The sequence below is a fragment of the Loxodonta africana genome, chromosome 1 (genome assembly GCF_030014295.1).
Source record: "Loxodonta africana isolate mLoxAfr1 chromosome 1, mLoxAfr1.hap2, whole genome shotgun sequence".
In the NCBI taxonomy this organism is placed as follows: domain Eukaryota; kingdom Metazoa; phylum Chordata; class Mammalia; order Proboscidea; family Elephantidae; genus Loxodonta; species Loxodonta africana.
Genome location: NC_087342.1, coordinates 79,744,503 through 79,762,217, shown reverse-complemented (window position 1 = coordinate 79,762,217; position 17,715 = coordinate 79,744,503). Strand labels below are relative to the sequence as shown.

Genomic DNA, 17,715 nt, shown 5'->3' with positions numbered 1-17,715 from the left:
TTAATTGCACAGTGGTTAAGGTGATCGACTGCTCACGCAAAGGGTGGTGATTTGAAACCAGCAATGGCTCCGGTACAGAACGATGTGGCAGTCGGCTTCCGTAGATTTACAGCCTTGGAAACCCTATGGGGTCGCTGTGAGTCGGAATGGACTCCACAGTAGTGGGTTTTTTGGTTTTTATGCATGCCCCTGGCTGTCCTAGGGTATAACTGCTCCCTGTTCTTTGGAGAAACCCTGGCGATGTAGTGGTCAAGTGCTACCCTTGCTAACCAAAGGGTTGGTAGTTCAAATCCACCCGGTGCCTCCTGGAAAGTTCAAATCCACCCGGTGCCTCCTGGAAAGTTCAAATCCACCCGGTGCCTCCTGGAAACTCTATGGAACAGTTCTAGGGTCTCTATGAGACGGAATCAACTCCACGCCAGTGGACTTGGGGTTTTGTTTTTTCTGGTTATCCCTGGAAGGAGTCCGGGTGGCGCAGTGATTAAAAGATAAGTAACACCTCTGCAGCTTGAATCCATCAGCCGCTCTCTAGAAACCCTACCGGACAGTTGGATTTTGGTTTTTCCCTGGGAAGGAGACACTAAAAAACTTAAATAGTTAACACTTGCTTGCTGCTAACTGAAAGATTGGAGGTTCCAGTCACCCGGGGCGCCTGGTGATCTACTTGCAAAAAACTGATTTGAGGATAACTGGTTTCCCCTGAGAAAGCATGTCCAAATATGGATTCCCGTTGCTTTATGGAGACTTCTTAACTCTTATGGTTTTTGCCTGTCGCCTGTAAGTTTCCTTGAGACAATATCTGGGCTCCATAACAAATACAGCGAAGTTGTGAAAAGCAGGAGGAAAACGATGTCTGTAGGGAGAATCCGTGCTTGGCCCAATGGAAGATGATTGTTCAAGGCTGTGTTTCACTGCTTGGGCGACGCTGCGCACCTGTAAGGAGTCAAGGTAATGAGAATCAAGGAGAAGGAAAGCTTATGCACTCAGTTTTGCCCTGAAATAATTTCGACATCAGCACATCCCGAGGTAGCCCAGCGGAGAGCCTCACTAGGAATTGTGGTTTAGGTGGTCAAAAACAAAAACAAAAAACTGTCCGCTGGGCCCTTTCAAACTCCCCCCGCCCCCATCCTTCTTTCCCTGTCTTTAACTATAGTACAAAAAGGGAGCTTAAGGTGCAGGCTTTTGTTTTAGGCGATTGAAGAGATTATGTTAGCATCTGGTTCTTGTTTTTCTCCCCTTTATTGTCTTCCTTCTGCTGTTGCAGTCACCTTAAGGGATATAGAAGCTCATAGCATAGAAATGGAAGAGCATTCAAAGAAGTTGGTTTGGTTATGTTTTTGCTGTGGATGTGTGCAGGAATTGAATGCAAAATATTAGAAATGAATTTGTGTTCCTTTGAGATTGGTTTTAAATAGTGTTATAGCAGAGAAAGTGTGGAGAATTGAAGCCAGGGCCTCATACATGCGAAGCATGTTCTCTACCACTGAACTGTGTAAGCCCCACTCCTGAAGTGCTGCTGGCTAAATTTTTTCTAGACCTAAGTGTTATTTCCTGAGATTCACACTCCTTCAGCTTTGCAGTAGTGTTGCTTGGTGTTAAGAGGCATCAGCAGCTGCTTTAGCAAGAGGCGCACAGGAACCAGTGGAGGATGCTAATTTTTATAGGGCTTGAAAGTGAAGGCAGAAGATTGGAAACATGTGTCAGATAAATATCCACAAGAGATTTCCATGGTGGCTTCTTCACAACCTTGAGTTGTTAAAAGTCTCTGACTTCAAGACTGGAGAAACCCTGAGAGTATGGCTCCCGGATGCCCTTTCAGCTCAGTAATGAAGTCACTCCTGAAGTTCAGCCAAAGATTGGACAGGCCTGTAAAACAAGAGGAGACAAAAGGGCCCACCAGCTCTGGGCAAGGACTAGAAGGCAGGAGGGAACAGGAAAGCTGGTAATAGGGAGCCCAAGGTTGAGAAGGGAGAGCGTTGACATGTAGTGGGGATGTTCACTAATGTCATAAAAGAATGTGTGTGCTAATGGTTTAATGAGAAACTACTTTGTTCTATGAATCTTCATCTAAAGTACAATAAAAAAAAAAAAAAAGAAAGAAAGAAAAAGACCAAAAAAGTCTCTGTCTTCTATTACAGGTGACAAAGAATCGAGTCCCCATTTGCAGCTCTTCTGATTTCCTCTATAGTTGTCTTAACCTGAGGCACAAAGCTCAAGAAATTAATCTTTTGGCTGCCTTAAAGTCTTCATTATATTTGCTTTTTGCTCAATCAGAATGTACGTGCCAGATTTGATGGAGGAAAGCAGTGACAGAAGAAAACCCGATAGTGATGCATTCTGCATTTCATTATAAGGGCCTTTTCTTTTCTACTCAACATGTCAGGTAACTCAGGGGCTCTACAAACAGTCCAGAAGAGGAATTCATAAGGTATGGATGAAACTGTAGCTTCAGGATTTAGAGAAAGATGAATTATAAGAGTAAGATAGAAGAAAAATAGGATTTAAAAGGCAAAAACAAAAGTGAGTGAAGCCATTTATTCATTTCAAAAAAATTTAAATCATTTCCAAACAGGAGATACATGTCTTAGGCTGGGTCCTCTAGAGAAGCAAAACCAGTGAAACATATAAATATATATATAGAGAGAGGGTCAACCTTAATGAGGTGGATGGAGTCAAGCTTTCAGAACCTTTATTTGCTGATGTGGCACTACTCAAAATGAGAAGAAACAGCTACAAACATCCATTAATAATCGGAAAGTGGAGTGTATGAAATATTTATCTAGGGAAATTGGAAATCATCAAAGATGAAATGGAATACATAAAGATTGATAACCTAGGCATTAGTGAGCTGAAATAGACTGGTATTGGTCATTTTGAATTGGACAGTCATGCTCTACTCTGCCAGGGGTGACAACTTGAAGAGTAATGGCTTTGCATTCATTGTCAAAAAGAATATTTCAAGATCTATCCTGAAGTGCAACAGTATCTATGATAGGATAATATCCATATGCCTACAAGGAAGACCAGTTAATATGACTATTATTCAAATTTACAAACAAACACACCGACAACTAAGGCCAAAGATGAAGAAACGGAGGATTTTTACCAACTTCTGCACCCTGAAATTGATCGAATATGCAATCAGTATGCACTGATAATTACTGGTGACTAGAAAGGGAAAGTTGGAAACAAAGAAGAAGGATCGGTGGTTGGAAAATATGGCCCTGGTGAGAGAAAAGATGCCGGAGATTGCATGATTGAATTTTGCAAGACCAATGACTTCTTCCTTGCAAATACCTGTTTTTCAATAATGTAAATGGCAACTATACATGTGGACCTCACCAGATGGAATACACAGGAATCAAATTGACTACATCTGTGGAAAGAGATGATGGAAAAGCTCAATATCATCAGTCAGAAGAAGGCCAGGGGCCGACTGTGGATCAGACCATCAATTACTCATATGCAAGTTCAAGTTGAAACTGGAGAAAATTAGAACAAGACCAAGAGAGCCAAAGTATGACCTTGAGTATATGTCACCTGAATTTAGAGACCATCTCAAGAATAGATTAAACACATTGAACACTAACGGCCAAAGGCCAGACGAGTTGTGGAATGACATCGAGGGCATTATACATGAAGAAAGAAAGAGGGCACTAAAAATAGAAGAGAGAAAGAAAAGACTTAAATGGATGTCAGAAGAGACTCTGAAACTTGCCCTTGAACACTGAGTAGCTAAAGCAAAAAGAAAAAATGATGAAGTAAAAAAAGCCAAATGGAAGATTTCACAGAGTGGCTCAAGAAGACAAAGTGAAGTATTATGATGACATGTGCAAAGACCTGGGAATAGAAAACCAAAAGGAAAGAGCATACTCAGCGTTTCCCAAGCTGAAAGAACTGAAGCAAAAATTCCAGCCTCAAGTTGCAGTACTGAAGCATTCCGCAGGGAAGGTATTAAATGACGCAGAAAACATCAAAAGAAGATGGAAGGAATACACAGTCACTATACCAAGAAGGATTGGTCAATGTTCAATGATTTCAGCAGGTACCATATGATCAGGAACTGATGGTACTGAAGGAAGAAGTTCAAGCTGCAATGAAGGCACTGGTGAAAAACAAGGCTCTAGGAATTGACAGAATACAATGGAGATGTTTCAAAAAATGCACGCACTGGAAGTGCTCACTCGTCTATGACAAGAAATTTGAAAGACAGCTAGCTGGCCAACTGACTGGAAGAGATCCATATTTATGCCTATTCCCAAGAAAGTTGATCCAACCTAATTCATAAAGTATCCAACAGTATCATTATTATCACATGCCAGCAAAATTTTGCTGAATACCATTCAAAAGCAGCTGCAGTGGTATATTGACAGGGAACTGCCAGAATTCAAGCCAGATTTAGAAGAGGATGTGGAACCAGGGATATCATTGCTGATGTCAGATGGATTCTGGCTGAAAGCAGAGAACACCAGAAAGATGTTTACCTGTGTTTTATTGACTATGCAAAGGGATTTGACTGTATGGATCATAACAAATTATGGATGACATTGCAGAGAATGGGAATTCCAGAACACTTAACTGTACTTATGAGGAATCTGTACATGGATCAAGATGTAGTCATTCGAAGAGAACAAGGGGATACTGCATGATTTAAAGTCAGGGAAGGTGTGCATCAAGGTTGTTTTCTTTGACCATACTTTTTCAATCTGTATGCTGAGCAAATAATCTGAGAAGCTGGACTATATGAAGAAGAACAGGGAATCAGGATTGGAGGAAGACTCATTACCAATCTGCAGATGACACAAGCTTGCTTGCTGAAAGTGAAGAGGACTTGAAGCACTTACTGATGAAGATCAAAGACCACAGCCTTTAGTAGGAATTACACCTCAACATAAAGAAAAGAAAATCCTCGCAACTGGTCCAATAAGCAACATCGTGATAAACAGAAAAGATTGAGGTTGTCAAGGATTTCGTTTTACTGGGATCCACAATCAACACGCATGGAAGCAGCAGTCAAGAAATCAAAAGATGAACTGCACTGGGCAAATCTGCTGCTAAAGACCTCTTCCAAGTGTTGAAAATCAAAGATGTCACCTTAAGGACTAAAATGTGCCTGACCCAAACCTTGGTGTTTTCGATCACCTCATATGCATGCAGAAAGCTGGACAATGAATAAGGAAGGCCAAAGAAGAAAAAATGCCTTTGAATTGTGGTTTTGGTAAAGATTATCGAATATACCACGAACTGCCAAAAGAACGAACAAATCTGTCTAGACAAAAGTACAACCAGAATACTCCTTAGAAGCAAGGATGTTGAGACTACATCTCACATACTTTGGACATATTATCAGGAGGGATGATCAGTCCCTGGAGAAAGACATAATGCTTGTTAAAGTAGAAGGTCATTGAAAAGGAGGAAGACCTTCAATGAGGTAGATTGGCACAGTGGCTGCAACAATGGGCTCAAGCATAGCAACAATTGTTGAGGATGGTGCGGGACCAGGCAGTGTTTACTTTTCTTGTGCGAAGGGTAACTATGAATCTGAAGAAACTCGATGGCACCTGACAACAACAACAACAGACAAGAGATTTATATCAAGGAAACAGCTCAGGCAAGTGTAGAGGCTGGAAGGTCCCAAGTCCATAGATGAGATAGGGCTTCTCCTGATTCATGTAGCCGCAGGGGCTGGTGAACCCTAGATCCGCAGGTCGAAGGTCAAGACTCTTGCTCACAGGCTGTGAAGATGGATGAATTCCAAGATCAGCAGGCAAGACCACAAGGCTTCTCCTGATTCATGTAGCTGCAGGGCTGGTAGGTAAGCTGCTAGCTCAAGTTCCAAGAACCGGAGATCAGACAAACAAGAGGCAGGTGCAGGAAAAATTGGGGTTAGGGGAGCATAGGAGAAAGCCTGGAAGAGGAAGAAGATAAACTGATATGGAATTCAAGATCTATTTTAACACACTTGTGAGATTGTTACACAGTGAACTCAGGGTAGTACTCTGGTCTCCAGCCTTGGATTTGTGAATGATCAGTAAGCATAGGCATGTGGAGGGTGGAAAAGTGTACTTGTAGATTTGGGGATTAGAAATTTATTGTGATATTTCTGGAAAACAAATCAGCTTTCTCCAAGACTCTTCCAGAATCCTGAGATTTATCATGATTAAAATTCAGTTCTTTGAACTGCATATGAAAGTTAAGAGAAAATACATTTGTTGGTACCAGATTTCGAGTGCCTGTTAGCTTTTTGTCATCCTGGTTTGCGCATATATGAGACTTTGCCACTACTCATAAAAATAACATTGAGTCTTCTTTGAAATTGGCAGAACACGATTTGTCTGTCAGACTTGTTTCAGTTGGCTTATGGGAGTTATACAGTAAGAGCAAGAAACAGCGTGTGGTAGGTTTCACTTAAGGTTTAGTGTCACACACAAAACCCATGGGATGTGTATATGTTTGCGTATATGTGTGTAAATGCTGGATGATATCTTGGCTGTTTTATGCTGTAAAAGTAATACGTGTAATGCTAAGTGTCCACCATTGCAGAATCATTCAGAATAGTTTCACTGTCCTAAAAATGCCCCGTGTCCCACCTATTTACCCCTCCCAACCTCCCCTGAATTGCTGGCATCCACTGATCTTTTTACTGTCTATAATTTTGCCTTTTCTAGAATGTCCTTTATATGAAAGCATACAATATGTAGCTTTTTCAGACTAGCTTATTTTTCTGGGTCTTTTGCTTAGCAATATGCATTTAAGGTTGCAACCCTGGGGATATAACGGTTAAGTGCTACAGCTGCTAACCAAGAGGTTGACAGTTCAAATCCGCCAGGTGCTCCTTGGAAACTGTATTGGGCAGTTCTACTCTGTCCTATAGGGTCACTATGAGTCGGAATCAACTCGACCGCAGTAGGTTAGGTTTGGTTTGGTTTTATGGCTTTTCATAGCTTGAAAGCTCACTTCTTTTTGTTGCTAAATTGTACTCCATTGTATGGATGTGCCACAGCTTGTTTATTCACCAATTGAAGGACGTCTTGATTGTTTCCCATTTTTGGCAATTAATCAGGAAAGTGTCTATAAACATTTGTGTGCAGGTTTTTGGTGGAATAAGTTTTTACTTCATTTGAGTAAATACCTAGGAGCACAATGGCATATGTTTCTGTATGCTTATGTTTATGTATGGGTTGTACTTTGGTTCTTATGGACTTGTTCCGATTTTCTTTAACTTCATCTTGAACTTACATATGAGCAACTCATCGTCTGTTCCACAGTTGGCCCCTGGCCTTGTTCTGACTGATGATATTCAGCTTTTCCATCATCTCTTTCCGAAGATGTAGTTGATTTGATTCCTGTACATTCCATCTGGTGAGGTCCACATGTATAGTCACTGCTTATGTTTTTGAAAAAAGGTATTTGCCATGAAGAAGTCATTGGTCTTACAAAATTCTATCATGCAGTCTCTGGCATCATTTCTATCACCAAGGTCATATTTTCCAACAATCAATCCTTCTTTGTTCCCAACTTTCACATTCCAGTCGCTAGTAATTATCAATGCATCCTAATTGTATGTTGGATCAATTTCAGACTGGAAAAGTTGATAAAAATCCTCAACTTCTTCATCTCTTGCCTTAGTGGTTGGTGCATAAATTTGAATAATAGTCATATTAACTGGTCTTCCTTATAGGCATATGGGTATTATCATATCACTGACAGCATTGTGCTTCAGGATAGATCTTGAAAGGTTCTTTTTGATGATGAACACAACCTCCTTCCTCTTCAAGTTGTCATTCCTGGCATAGTAGACCATATGATTGTCTGATTCAAAATGGCCAGTACAAGTCTATTTCAGCTCACTAATGTCTAGGATATTGATGTTTATGCATTCCTTTTCATTTCTGACATTTTCTAATTTTCCTAAATTCATACTTTGTGCATTCCATATTCTGATTATTAATGGATGTTTGCAGTTGTTTCTTCTCATTTTGAATAGTGCCACATCAGCAAATATAGGTCCTGATAGCTTGATTCCATTCACTTCATTAAGGTGGCCTCTACTTTGAAATTTTTGACAATTCCAATCTTTTCTCCGTTTATCATGATGTTGTTTATCGATCCAGTTGTGAGGATTTTTGTTTTCTTTATGTTGAGGGGTAATCCGTACTGTAGACTGTGGTCTTTGATCTTCCTCAGTATGTGCCTCAAGTCTTCTTCACTTTCAGCAAGCAAGGTTGTGTCATCTGCATATCACAGGTTGTTAATGAGTTTTCCTCCCCTCCTGATGCTGTATTTTTCTTCATATAGTCCAGCTTCTTGGGTTATTTGCTGAACATACAGATTGAATAAATATGATGAGAGATATAACCCTGGTGCACACCTTTTCTGAATTTAAACCACGCAGTGTCCCCTTGTTCTGTTGGAACGACTGCTTCTTGATCTATGTACAGGCTCCTCATGAACACAATTAAGTGTTCTGCAATTACAATACTTCGCAATATTATTCATAATTTGTTAGGATCCACACAGTTGAATGACTTTGCGTAGTGAATAAAACAAAAGTAAACATCTTTCCTGTCCTCTCTACTTTCAGACAGGATCCATTGGACATCAGCATTGATATCCCTCTTCCACATCCTCTTCTGAATCCAGCTTGAATATCTGGCAGTTTCCTGTCAATGTACTGCTGCAACAGCTTTTCGAAGATCTTCAGAAAATTTTTTCTTGTGTGCAATATTAATGATATTGTTTGATAATTTGTGAATTCTGTTGGATCATCTTTCTTTGGGATGTGCATACATATGGATTTCTTCTAGACTGTTGGCCAGATAGCTGTCTTCTCAAATTTCTTGGCATAGAAAAGTGACCACTTCCAGCGCTGCATCTCTTTGCTGAAACATTTCAATTGGTATTCCGTCAGTGCCTGAAGCCTTGTTTGTCACCAATGCTTTCAGTGCATTTTGGACTGCTTCCTTCATTGTCATTAATTTTTGATCATATGCTACTTTCTTTAATGATTGAACATCAACCAATGATTTTTGCTACAGTGACTGTGTATTCCTTCTAGCTTATTTTGATGCTTCCTGTGAATTTTGCCCATAGAATCCTTCAGTATTGCAACTTGAGGCTTGAATTTTTTCTTCAGCTCTTTCAGCTTGACAAATGCCAAGTGTGTTCTTTCCTTCTGGTTTTGCAACTCTAGGTCTTTGCACATGTCATAATACTTTATTTTGTCTTCTCCTGCTGCCCTTTGAAAACTTCCGTTCGGCTCTTTTACTTCATTATTTCTTCCTTTTGCTTTAGCTACTCTATGTTCAAGAGTAAGTTTCAGAGTCTCTTCTGACATCCATTCTGGTCATTTCTTTCTTTCCTGACTTTTTAATGCCCTCTTCCGTTCTTCACGTATGATGTCCTTGATGTCATTCCAAAACAAGTCTGGTCTTCAGCCATTAGTGTTCAATGTGTGAAATCTATTCTTGAGATGGTCTCTAAATTCAGGTAGGATATACTCAGGGTCATCCTTTGACTCTCCTGGACTTGTTCTAATATTCTTCAGCTTCAACTTGAATTTGCACAGGAGCAATTGTTGGTCTGTTCCACTGTCGGCCCCTTGCCTTGTTCTGACTGATGATATTGAGCTTTTCCATCATCTCTTTCCACAGATGTCGTCTAGGTGATTCCTGTATATTCTGTCTGGTGAGGTCCATGTGAATAATCACCGTTTACGTTGCTGAAAAACATGTATTTGCAAGGAAGAAGTCATTGGTCTTGCAAACTTCTATCATGTGACCTCTGGCATCATTTCTATCACCAAGGCCATATTTTCCACTTTCTGATCCTTCTTTGTTTCCAACTTTTGCATTCCAAGCACCAGTAATTATCATTGTATCCTGATTTATCAATTTCAGACTGCAAAAGTTGGTAAAAATCTTCAATTTCTTTATCTTTGGCCTTAGTGGTTGGTGTGTAACTTTGAGTAATAATCATATTGAGTGGTCTTCCTTGTAGGCATATGGATATTCCTATCACTGACAGCATTTTGCTCAGGATAGACCTTGAAATGTTCTTTTGATAATGAATTCAACACCACTGATGGCAGTGGGTTTGGCTCTTCAATTTGTCACTCCTAGCATAGTAGACCACACGCTTGTCTGATTCAAAATGGGCACTGCCACTCCATTTCAGCTCACTGATGCCTTGGATATTGATCTGCATGCGTTCCATTTCATTTTTGACAATTTCCAATTTTCCTACATCCATACTTTGTACATTCCACTTTCTGATTAATAATGGATCTGTGCAGCTGTTTCTTCTTATTTTGAGGTGTGCCACATCAGCAAATGACATTCCAAAAGCTTGGGTCCATTCACATCATTAAGGTCAACTCTACTTTGAGGAGATAGCTCTTCCCCAGCAACATTTGAGTACCTCCCAATCTGAGAAGTTCATCATCAGCCACTGTATCAGACAATGCTCTGCTGCTATTCACAAGGTTATCGCTGGCTAATTTTTTTCAGAAGTAAACTGCCAGGTGCTTCCTCCTAGAGTGTCTTAGTCTTGAAGCTCTGCTGAACCCGTCCACCACGGGTGATCCTGCTGGTATTTGAATATCGGTGACATAGCTTCCAGCATCACAGCAACACTAAAGTCCCGACAGTACGACAAACTGACAGATGGGTAAGGGATGTGTGTATAGGCCTGTTTAATATTTGGCTGAAGGGTGAGCCTCAGGAGCGACTTCAGGGCTGAATTAAAAGGTGTTTGTGGACCATACTCTCAGGTTTGCTCCAGTCTCTGTCAGACAAGTCGGTGGTAGAAGCTAGGCACCATCTAGATGTGCTGGACTCAGTCTGCTGGACGCTGTGGTAGTAGGGGTCCATGAGTTCTTTGGACTCTTTCCTTTGTGTCTATGAATGTCTTCATTCTCCCTTCCTGCAGACAGAATGGGACCAGTAGACAAATCTTAGATGATTACCCACAGCTTTTGAGACCCCAGACAGTGCTCACTTAAAGTAGGATCTAGAACAGTTTCTTTATAAACTGTGTTATGCAAATCAAGCTAGATGTCCCCCACGACCATGAACTCCAGCCCTTAGCCCAGTAATTCAGTCCCTCAAGGAATGTGAATGTGTCTATGAGTCTTATATGACTTTGCCTTGGTCAAGTTGTGCTGACTTCCCCAGTATCGTGTACTGTCTTAACCTTGACCAAAGTTACAACTTATCTATTGTCTACGTAGTGTTTTTCCATCCTCACCACTCCCCTTCCTTGTAACCATCAGAGAGTCTTTCTTTCTGTGTGGAAACTTTTTCATGAGGTTTTATAATAGTGGTCTCATACAATATTTCTCCTTTGTGATTGATTAATTTCACTCATCCTCTCCAAATTCATCCATGTTGTGAGATGTTTTACAAAGTCATCATTGTTGCATAGTATTCCATTGTGTGTATGTAGTTGGTTTGTCCATTCTTCTATTGATGGGAACTTAGGTTGTTTCCATCTTTTTGCTATTGTGAATAATGCTGCAATGAGTGTAGGTGTGCATTTGTATGTCTATCCCTGTGACAACTCTCATTTCTCTAGGATCTATTACTAGGAACGAGATTGCTGGATCATATGGTATTTCTATTTCTAGTTTTTTAGGGAAGCACCTTATTGTTTCCGGAATGGTTGTAGCATTTTGCATTTCCACCAGCAGTGCATTAGGGTTCCAATCTTCCTGAAGCCTCTCCATCATTTGTTATTTTCTGTTTGTATGTTTTTTTTTTTTCACTTCTGCCAGTAATGTCAGTTGAAATCGTATCTCATTGTAGTTTTAATTTGCATTTCTCTAATGGCTAGTGATCATGAGCATTTCTTTGTGTGTCTCTTAGCTGCATGAATGTATTCTTTGGTGAAGTGTCTGTTCATATCCTTTGCCTATTTTTTAATTAGGTTATTTGTCTTTTTGTTGTAGAGGTGTTGGATTTTCCTGCAGACTTTAGAGACTAGACCTTTGTTGGATATGTCATAGCCCGAAATTTGTTTCCGAGTATGTAGGATCTCTTTTTACTGTTTTGGTGAAGTGTTTTGATGAACATAAGTGTTTAGTTTTTGGAGATCCCAGTTATCCAGCTTATCCTCTGGTGTTTGTGTATTGTTAATTATGGTTTGTATCCTATTTATGCCATATATTAGGGCCCTTAGCATTGACCCTATTTTTTCTTCCGTAATCTTTATAGATTTTGCTTTTGTGTTTAGATATTTGATCCATTTTGGATTACATTTTTGTGTATGGTGTAATGTATGGATGTTGTTTCCTTTTTTTTACAGATGGACTTCCAGTTTTGCCATCATAATTTGTTAAAAAGACTGTCTTTCCCCCATTTGATGGACCTTGGTCTTTTGACAAAAATCAAGTGACTGTAGGTGTATGAGTCTTGTTTTTTTTAATAAAGAGAATGTAAGTGTGCCCAGAAAGGATTTTTTTAATGTAGTGAATTATGTCAAACTTTTGTTGTTGCTATGCTTTGTGTAAAAATTGGTTTTCTACCCCAAAGTTATACAAACTTTCTTTTTTGGCATCTTCAGTAATTATATGTAGTTTTATTTTTCATTTTTTACTTTTAAATTTTATATCTATTTGAAATTTAGTATCACACATGATAAGCCAATATAATCTTTTATTTTCCTAAATGGCTACCCAGTTAGCCCAACACCGCTTATCCAATAATCCACTAATTTCTATTGATTTGAGTTGCCACCTCTATCATATGTTCATTTATATAATTGTTTTCACCCAAATCTGAAGTTTTAATTTCGCTGCATTAACTAGATAAGTGCAGTTTTAAATAGCTATTTATTTTCCAAATTCTGGGTGGCTCCACTGGAGTAAATATGATTTCAGTGGTTAACAATGGATTGCTTACTCTAGGTTGATATCTGAATGTGTCATTTACCCAAGGCTAGTCGGAATCAACTTGATGACAATGGATTTGGCTTTTGGTTTGGTATGTTGATATGAATGTCCCTGGGTAGACAATAAGGTTTGCGCTTGACTAGTAAGCTAAAGGTTGGTGGTTCAAACCCACACAATGACACTGCAGAAGAAAGGCTTAGCAATCTGTTTCCATGAACATTGCAGCCAAGAAAACCCTGTGGAGCAGTTCTACTCTGTAACACATGTGGTCACCATGTGTCAAAATCAATCCACTAGAAGGCAATGGGTTTGTTATTATATTTATTTTCATTATTGTGTTATAATACAAAGTGGTTGCAATACTGTGGGAAACCAGACCACTGTGTCATGCTGATGGGAATATATATTGGGCAAGATCCATCAGAATTACCATCGCACATCACATACACTGCTTCAGCAATTCCATATATAGAAAATACACCCATTTGAAATGTTAGATGGGGATATTACTTATTGCAGCATTACTTGTATGGGTGAGATATATATTATGATATACCCATACAACAGTATATTTTGCTGCCAAGCAAAGAAGGAAGAAGCTATTTCTGTATTGATTTGGAAAGCACTACAACATGCAAGTGAAAAAAGCAACAAGCAGTAGAGTGTGTTTGCAATTTCCTTATTTGTATAAAAAGTGGAGGAAGTAATATCTTTGAGAGGATACCCAAGAAACTATGCTTGCTGTGCAAGAAGGAACTGGGTGACTCAGAAGAGTCACGGGTGAGACTTTTACACTTCTTTGGCTGCAGCAGGGTTGGTTTTTGTTTCATCAGGCAGAGTCACTGGAAACCTAAGCTTCACGTCTTTTGCTGTGTCTTTATCATACCCAGATATCATAAAATATAAAGACAGCCGAGGAATAAAATCTGTTAGAGAGCAAGGGTCCTGCCTGCTCTCACTTCACCTAGGCAGTTTGGGCGGGGTCCCTGGGTCTTCCCTCTAGGGCCCTGCTCCCCGCCACCTCATCCCCTCAGGCATTTCAGTCAAAGCGTGTCCTAGGGGTCCCGGGCCCTGCTGCCTCACTCTGACTCCCACGTACCTTCTACAATCCCACATTGAAACTTCTGGGATGCAGAGTTGAGTTCAGGTTCACAGCCAGCCCGTGGGGCCCTCTGAGCTTCCTGGGCTGGGGAGGGAGAGGTGGCGGAATGGGGGAGGGGGTGGAATGGGGGTGGTTGGAATGCAATGAGGAGAGCTGGGGGTAGGATGAACGCGAGCGGGTCACCGCAGGATGCAAGGGTTGGGTTAGAGGCGAGAAGACTACTTAGGGAATCAATGACTTACTGCTTTTGAAACCAGGCTTTGGGTGAGTAGAGGGCACAACGGTGGTTCGCTGGAGCCCTAAGGCTGTTCACCTTAGGAGGACTGTGCCTGCATCAGGGACCCCGTGTGGCCAGCTGGACCCACTTTGGCCCCTTTCTCCCAAGAGGCTCTACACCTTTGGTTATATGGTTAGAGTCATTATACCTCTCGACATTGACATTGTGGGATTTTAAGGAAGCGACGATTTAAAGGGAGACTCTGTAGCTGAATTCGACCCTCCCAGACTTCCCTCCTCGTTTCCCTTCCCTCCGCTCCAAATGACTACTTGCTGTGAGTGCCAGTGAATGCTTACTTGGCTCTCTGAGTCTCTTAATGCAGTTCCTCTGTTAGAGACCCTTAGTTAGGGCAGTCCAAAGAAGAATCTAAGTTACAAAAGATGAGGCGCTGTTACAGCGAAGTTCGGTTTTACAATTCTTCTCCTCATTTGGAAGGACTGGGCTGCCTCCACTTTAACTGACCCCATGTGTGCAGTGTAGAACTGCTACATAGTGTTTTCTAGGCTTTCACCTTTCAGGAGCAAATTACCAAGCCTGTCTTCTGAAACACCTCCAAAACCAAAACCAAACCCACTGCCGTCGAGTCGATTACGGACTCATAGCGACCCTATAGGACTGAGTAGAACTGCCCCCATAGAGTTTCCAAAGAGCGCCTGGTGGATTCCAATTGCCGAACTTCTGGTTAGCAGCCGGAGCTCTTAACCACTACGCCACCAGGGTTTCCGAAGCACTTGTGGGTGGATTCAAATTGCCAACCTTATGGCTAGTAATTGATCGCTTAACCCTTTGCTCTTTCTCTGATCCCCTTGCTCTATTCCCATTCTTGCGGAGCAAAGAGCCGGAAGAGAAGAGACTAGAAGCCTATAGTAAATGTCGGGACAGGTTTCTCAAAGAAAAACTGGATTGTCAATAGGCTCCTAAGAGACAGTAACTAGAGTAAAATAAGAATACCGCCTGAACAGGGACTTGAGCCCTGGACCCTCGGATTAAAAGTCTGATGCTGTACCAACTGAGCTACCCAGGCCTCTTTACCCAGCTATTCTTGGATACCTAATGTAGGTTTTATGTAAGCCAATTGGTTATATGTTCCATGTCCTGCTTCCCAAATAGCTTCCTTGTAATTCTTTTGCTTGCCAAGAAGATTTTGTTCCAAACAGATGTTACAATCGCTAGGAGAATTTCCATTCCTACTATCTTGTCTTCTGTCTCTTTACACTTTCAGAAACAGACATGGTCACCTAGACAAAGCACTACTGGCTTTCAGATCACATTAGTACACCCAGAGGGCTTCACGTCCACCTACATCTATTTTTCTTGAAGCAACATTCATGTTAACAAATTAACAAACGGGAAAACTAATCTGCCAGCTCCCCTTAACTGGGAACTTGGGGCAGAAGTGGCTCCTGTCCATGCACAAGTGATCCACAAACTTTGAATGTCTGTCAGCACTGCATGAAACCATGTGGCCCCATTTCAGCAGCAGGCCCCTGTTGTTACATTGCAAGGGTGTATGTGCCTGAGGTCTGACTTCACCTGTTTCAGCTGTGCAGTGGAGATGTGGGTTCTTGACATTTGACACCACTCTGCCTATCAAGCAGGGTCCTCACATACCCACATCAGGGGCCCGAGGACTGGTGGCTCCACCCACACTACCCAGCCACCCACAACAGGGATCCAAAGATAAGCGGTGCCTCCCAGTCCTTACACCCAAAAGCATTTGGTGTAATGGGAAGGTTGCAGAGTCCACCCACCTCTGTGCTCTAGAGAAGAGGGACACACCTTCCTCACAAACACTTGGCGGAAGTCTGTAAGCCCCCTTCCTTGGTCAGAGTGTGACCTCCTGCTGCAACCAGAAACCTGTGCATACACCAATCACCACAGCTCTTCTAAGACCATAGGTGAGATCCTGCACCGCACACTTTGTGACCCACTCCCTGGACACCTGAGCTGAATCCATACATGAAAAGTGAATGGATTCCTAGGCTCATACACCTGGTAACAGCTCTAGCCATCTGGTGACAGGATATTAGAACTTCAAAGGCTCCAATAATCAGGTTAGCTCACTTGAGCAACCTATTTCGGTATATTAAAACAAAACAAAGCAAGAAGCTAGGACACAGTAAGCAAACATAAAAAAAATTAATATGATAACTTACAGGTGGCTCAGAGACAATAGTTGATATCAAATCCCATAAAGAAGCAGACCACGATCGCTTCAACAAACTCCCAAATCAAAGAATCAAGGAATCTTCCAGATGAAGATCTATTCCTGGAACTACCAGAGGTAGAATACAAAAGATTAATATTCAGAACTCTTCAAGAGATCACAAAGGAGATCAGGCAAAATGCAGAACAAGCCAAGGAACACGCAGATAAAGCAGTTGAGGAATTTCAGAAGGTTATTCAAGACCATAATGACAAATTTAATAGGCTGCAAGAATCCATACAGAGACAGCAATCAGAAATTCAGAAGATTAACAATAAAATTTCAGAGTTAGACAACTCAAGAGAAAGTCAGAGGAGCAGAATTGAGGAGCTGGAAGTCAGAATCAGTGAGATTGAAGTTAAAACCTTGGCACCAATATATCCAAAGAAAAAATAAGATAAAAGAATTTAAAAAAAATGAAGAAACCCTAAGAATCGTGTGGGACTCTATCAAGAGAAATAACCTATCAGAGATGGCAGTACCAGAACAGGGAGGGAAAACAGAAAACACAGAGGGAATTGTTAAAGATCTGTTGGCAGAAAACTTCCCCGATATTGTGAAAGATGAAAAGATATCCATCCAAAATGCTCATCGAACCCCATACAATGTAGATCCAAAAAGAAAGTAATCAAGACATATTATCATCAGACTTGCCAAAACCAAAGATAAAGAGAATTTTAAGAGCAGCTAGGGATAAACAAAAAAGTCATCTACAAAGGAGATTCAATAAGAAAAAGCTTGGACTACATAGCGGAAACCATGCAGGCAAGAAAGAAATGGGATGACATATATAAAGCCTTGAAGGAAAAAAATTGCCAGCCAAGACTCATATATCCAGCAAAACCATCTCTCAGATATGAAGGTGAAATTAAGACATTTCCAGATAAACAGAAGTTTAGGGAATTTGCAAAAACCAAACCAAAACCATAAGAAATACTTAATGGAGTCTTCTGGTTGGAAAATCAATAACATCAGATAACCACCCAAGACTAGAACACAGGACAGAAAAACCAGATTATCGACCCAGATAGGAAAATGAGAAAGATAAGTCAAGATTAAAAAAAAAAGCTCAAAACAGGGATACAGAGACATCATTATGTAAAAGATGATGACATTAAATCAATAGAAAGACTAAAAAATATAGTCATAGATCTTTCATATGGAGAGGAAGTCAAAGGGAGATAAAACTTCGGTTTAAACATAGAAAAACAGGGGTAAATAATAAGGTAACCACAAAGAAG

General features: G+C 40.7%; 1 non-coding gene across 1 annotated transcript; it reads right to left on the bottom strand.

The window, feature by feature from the left end:
* Window positions 1-15,219: 15,219 nt before the first annotated feature.
* TRNAK-UUU (transfer RNA lysine (anticodon UUU)) lies at window positions 15,220-15,292 on the bottom strand. Its single transcript has one exon. It is a non-coding gene; the product is annotated as a tRNA-Lys (tRNA).
* Window positions 15,293-17,715: the final 2,423 nt, after the last annotated feature.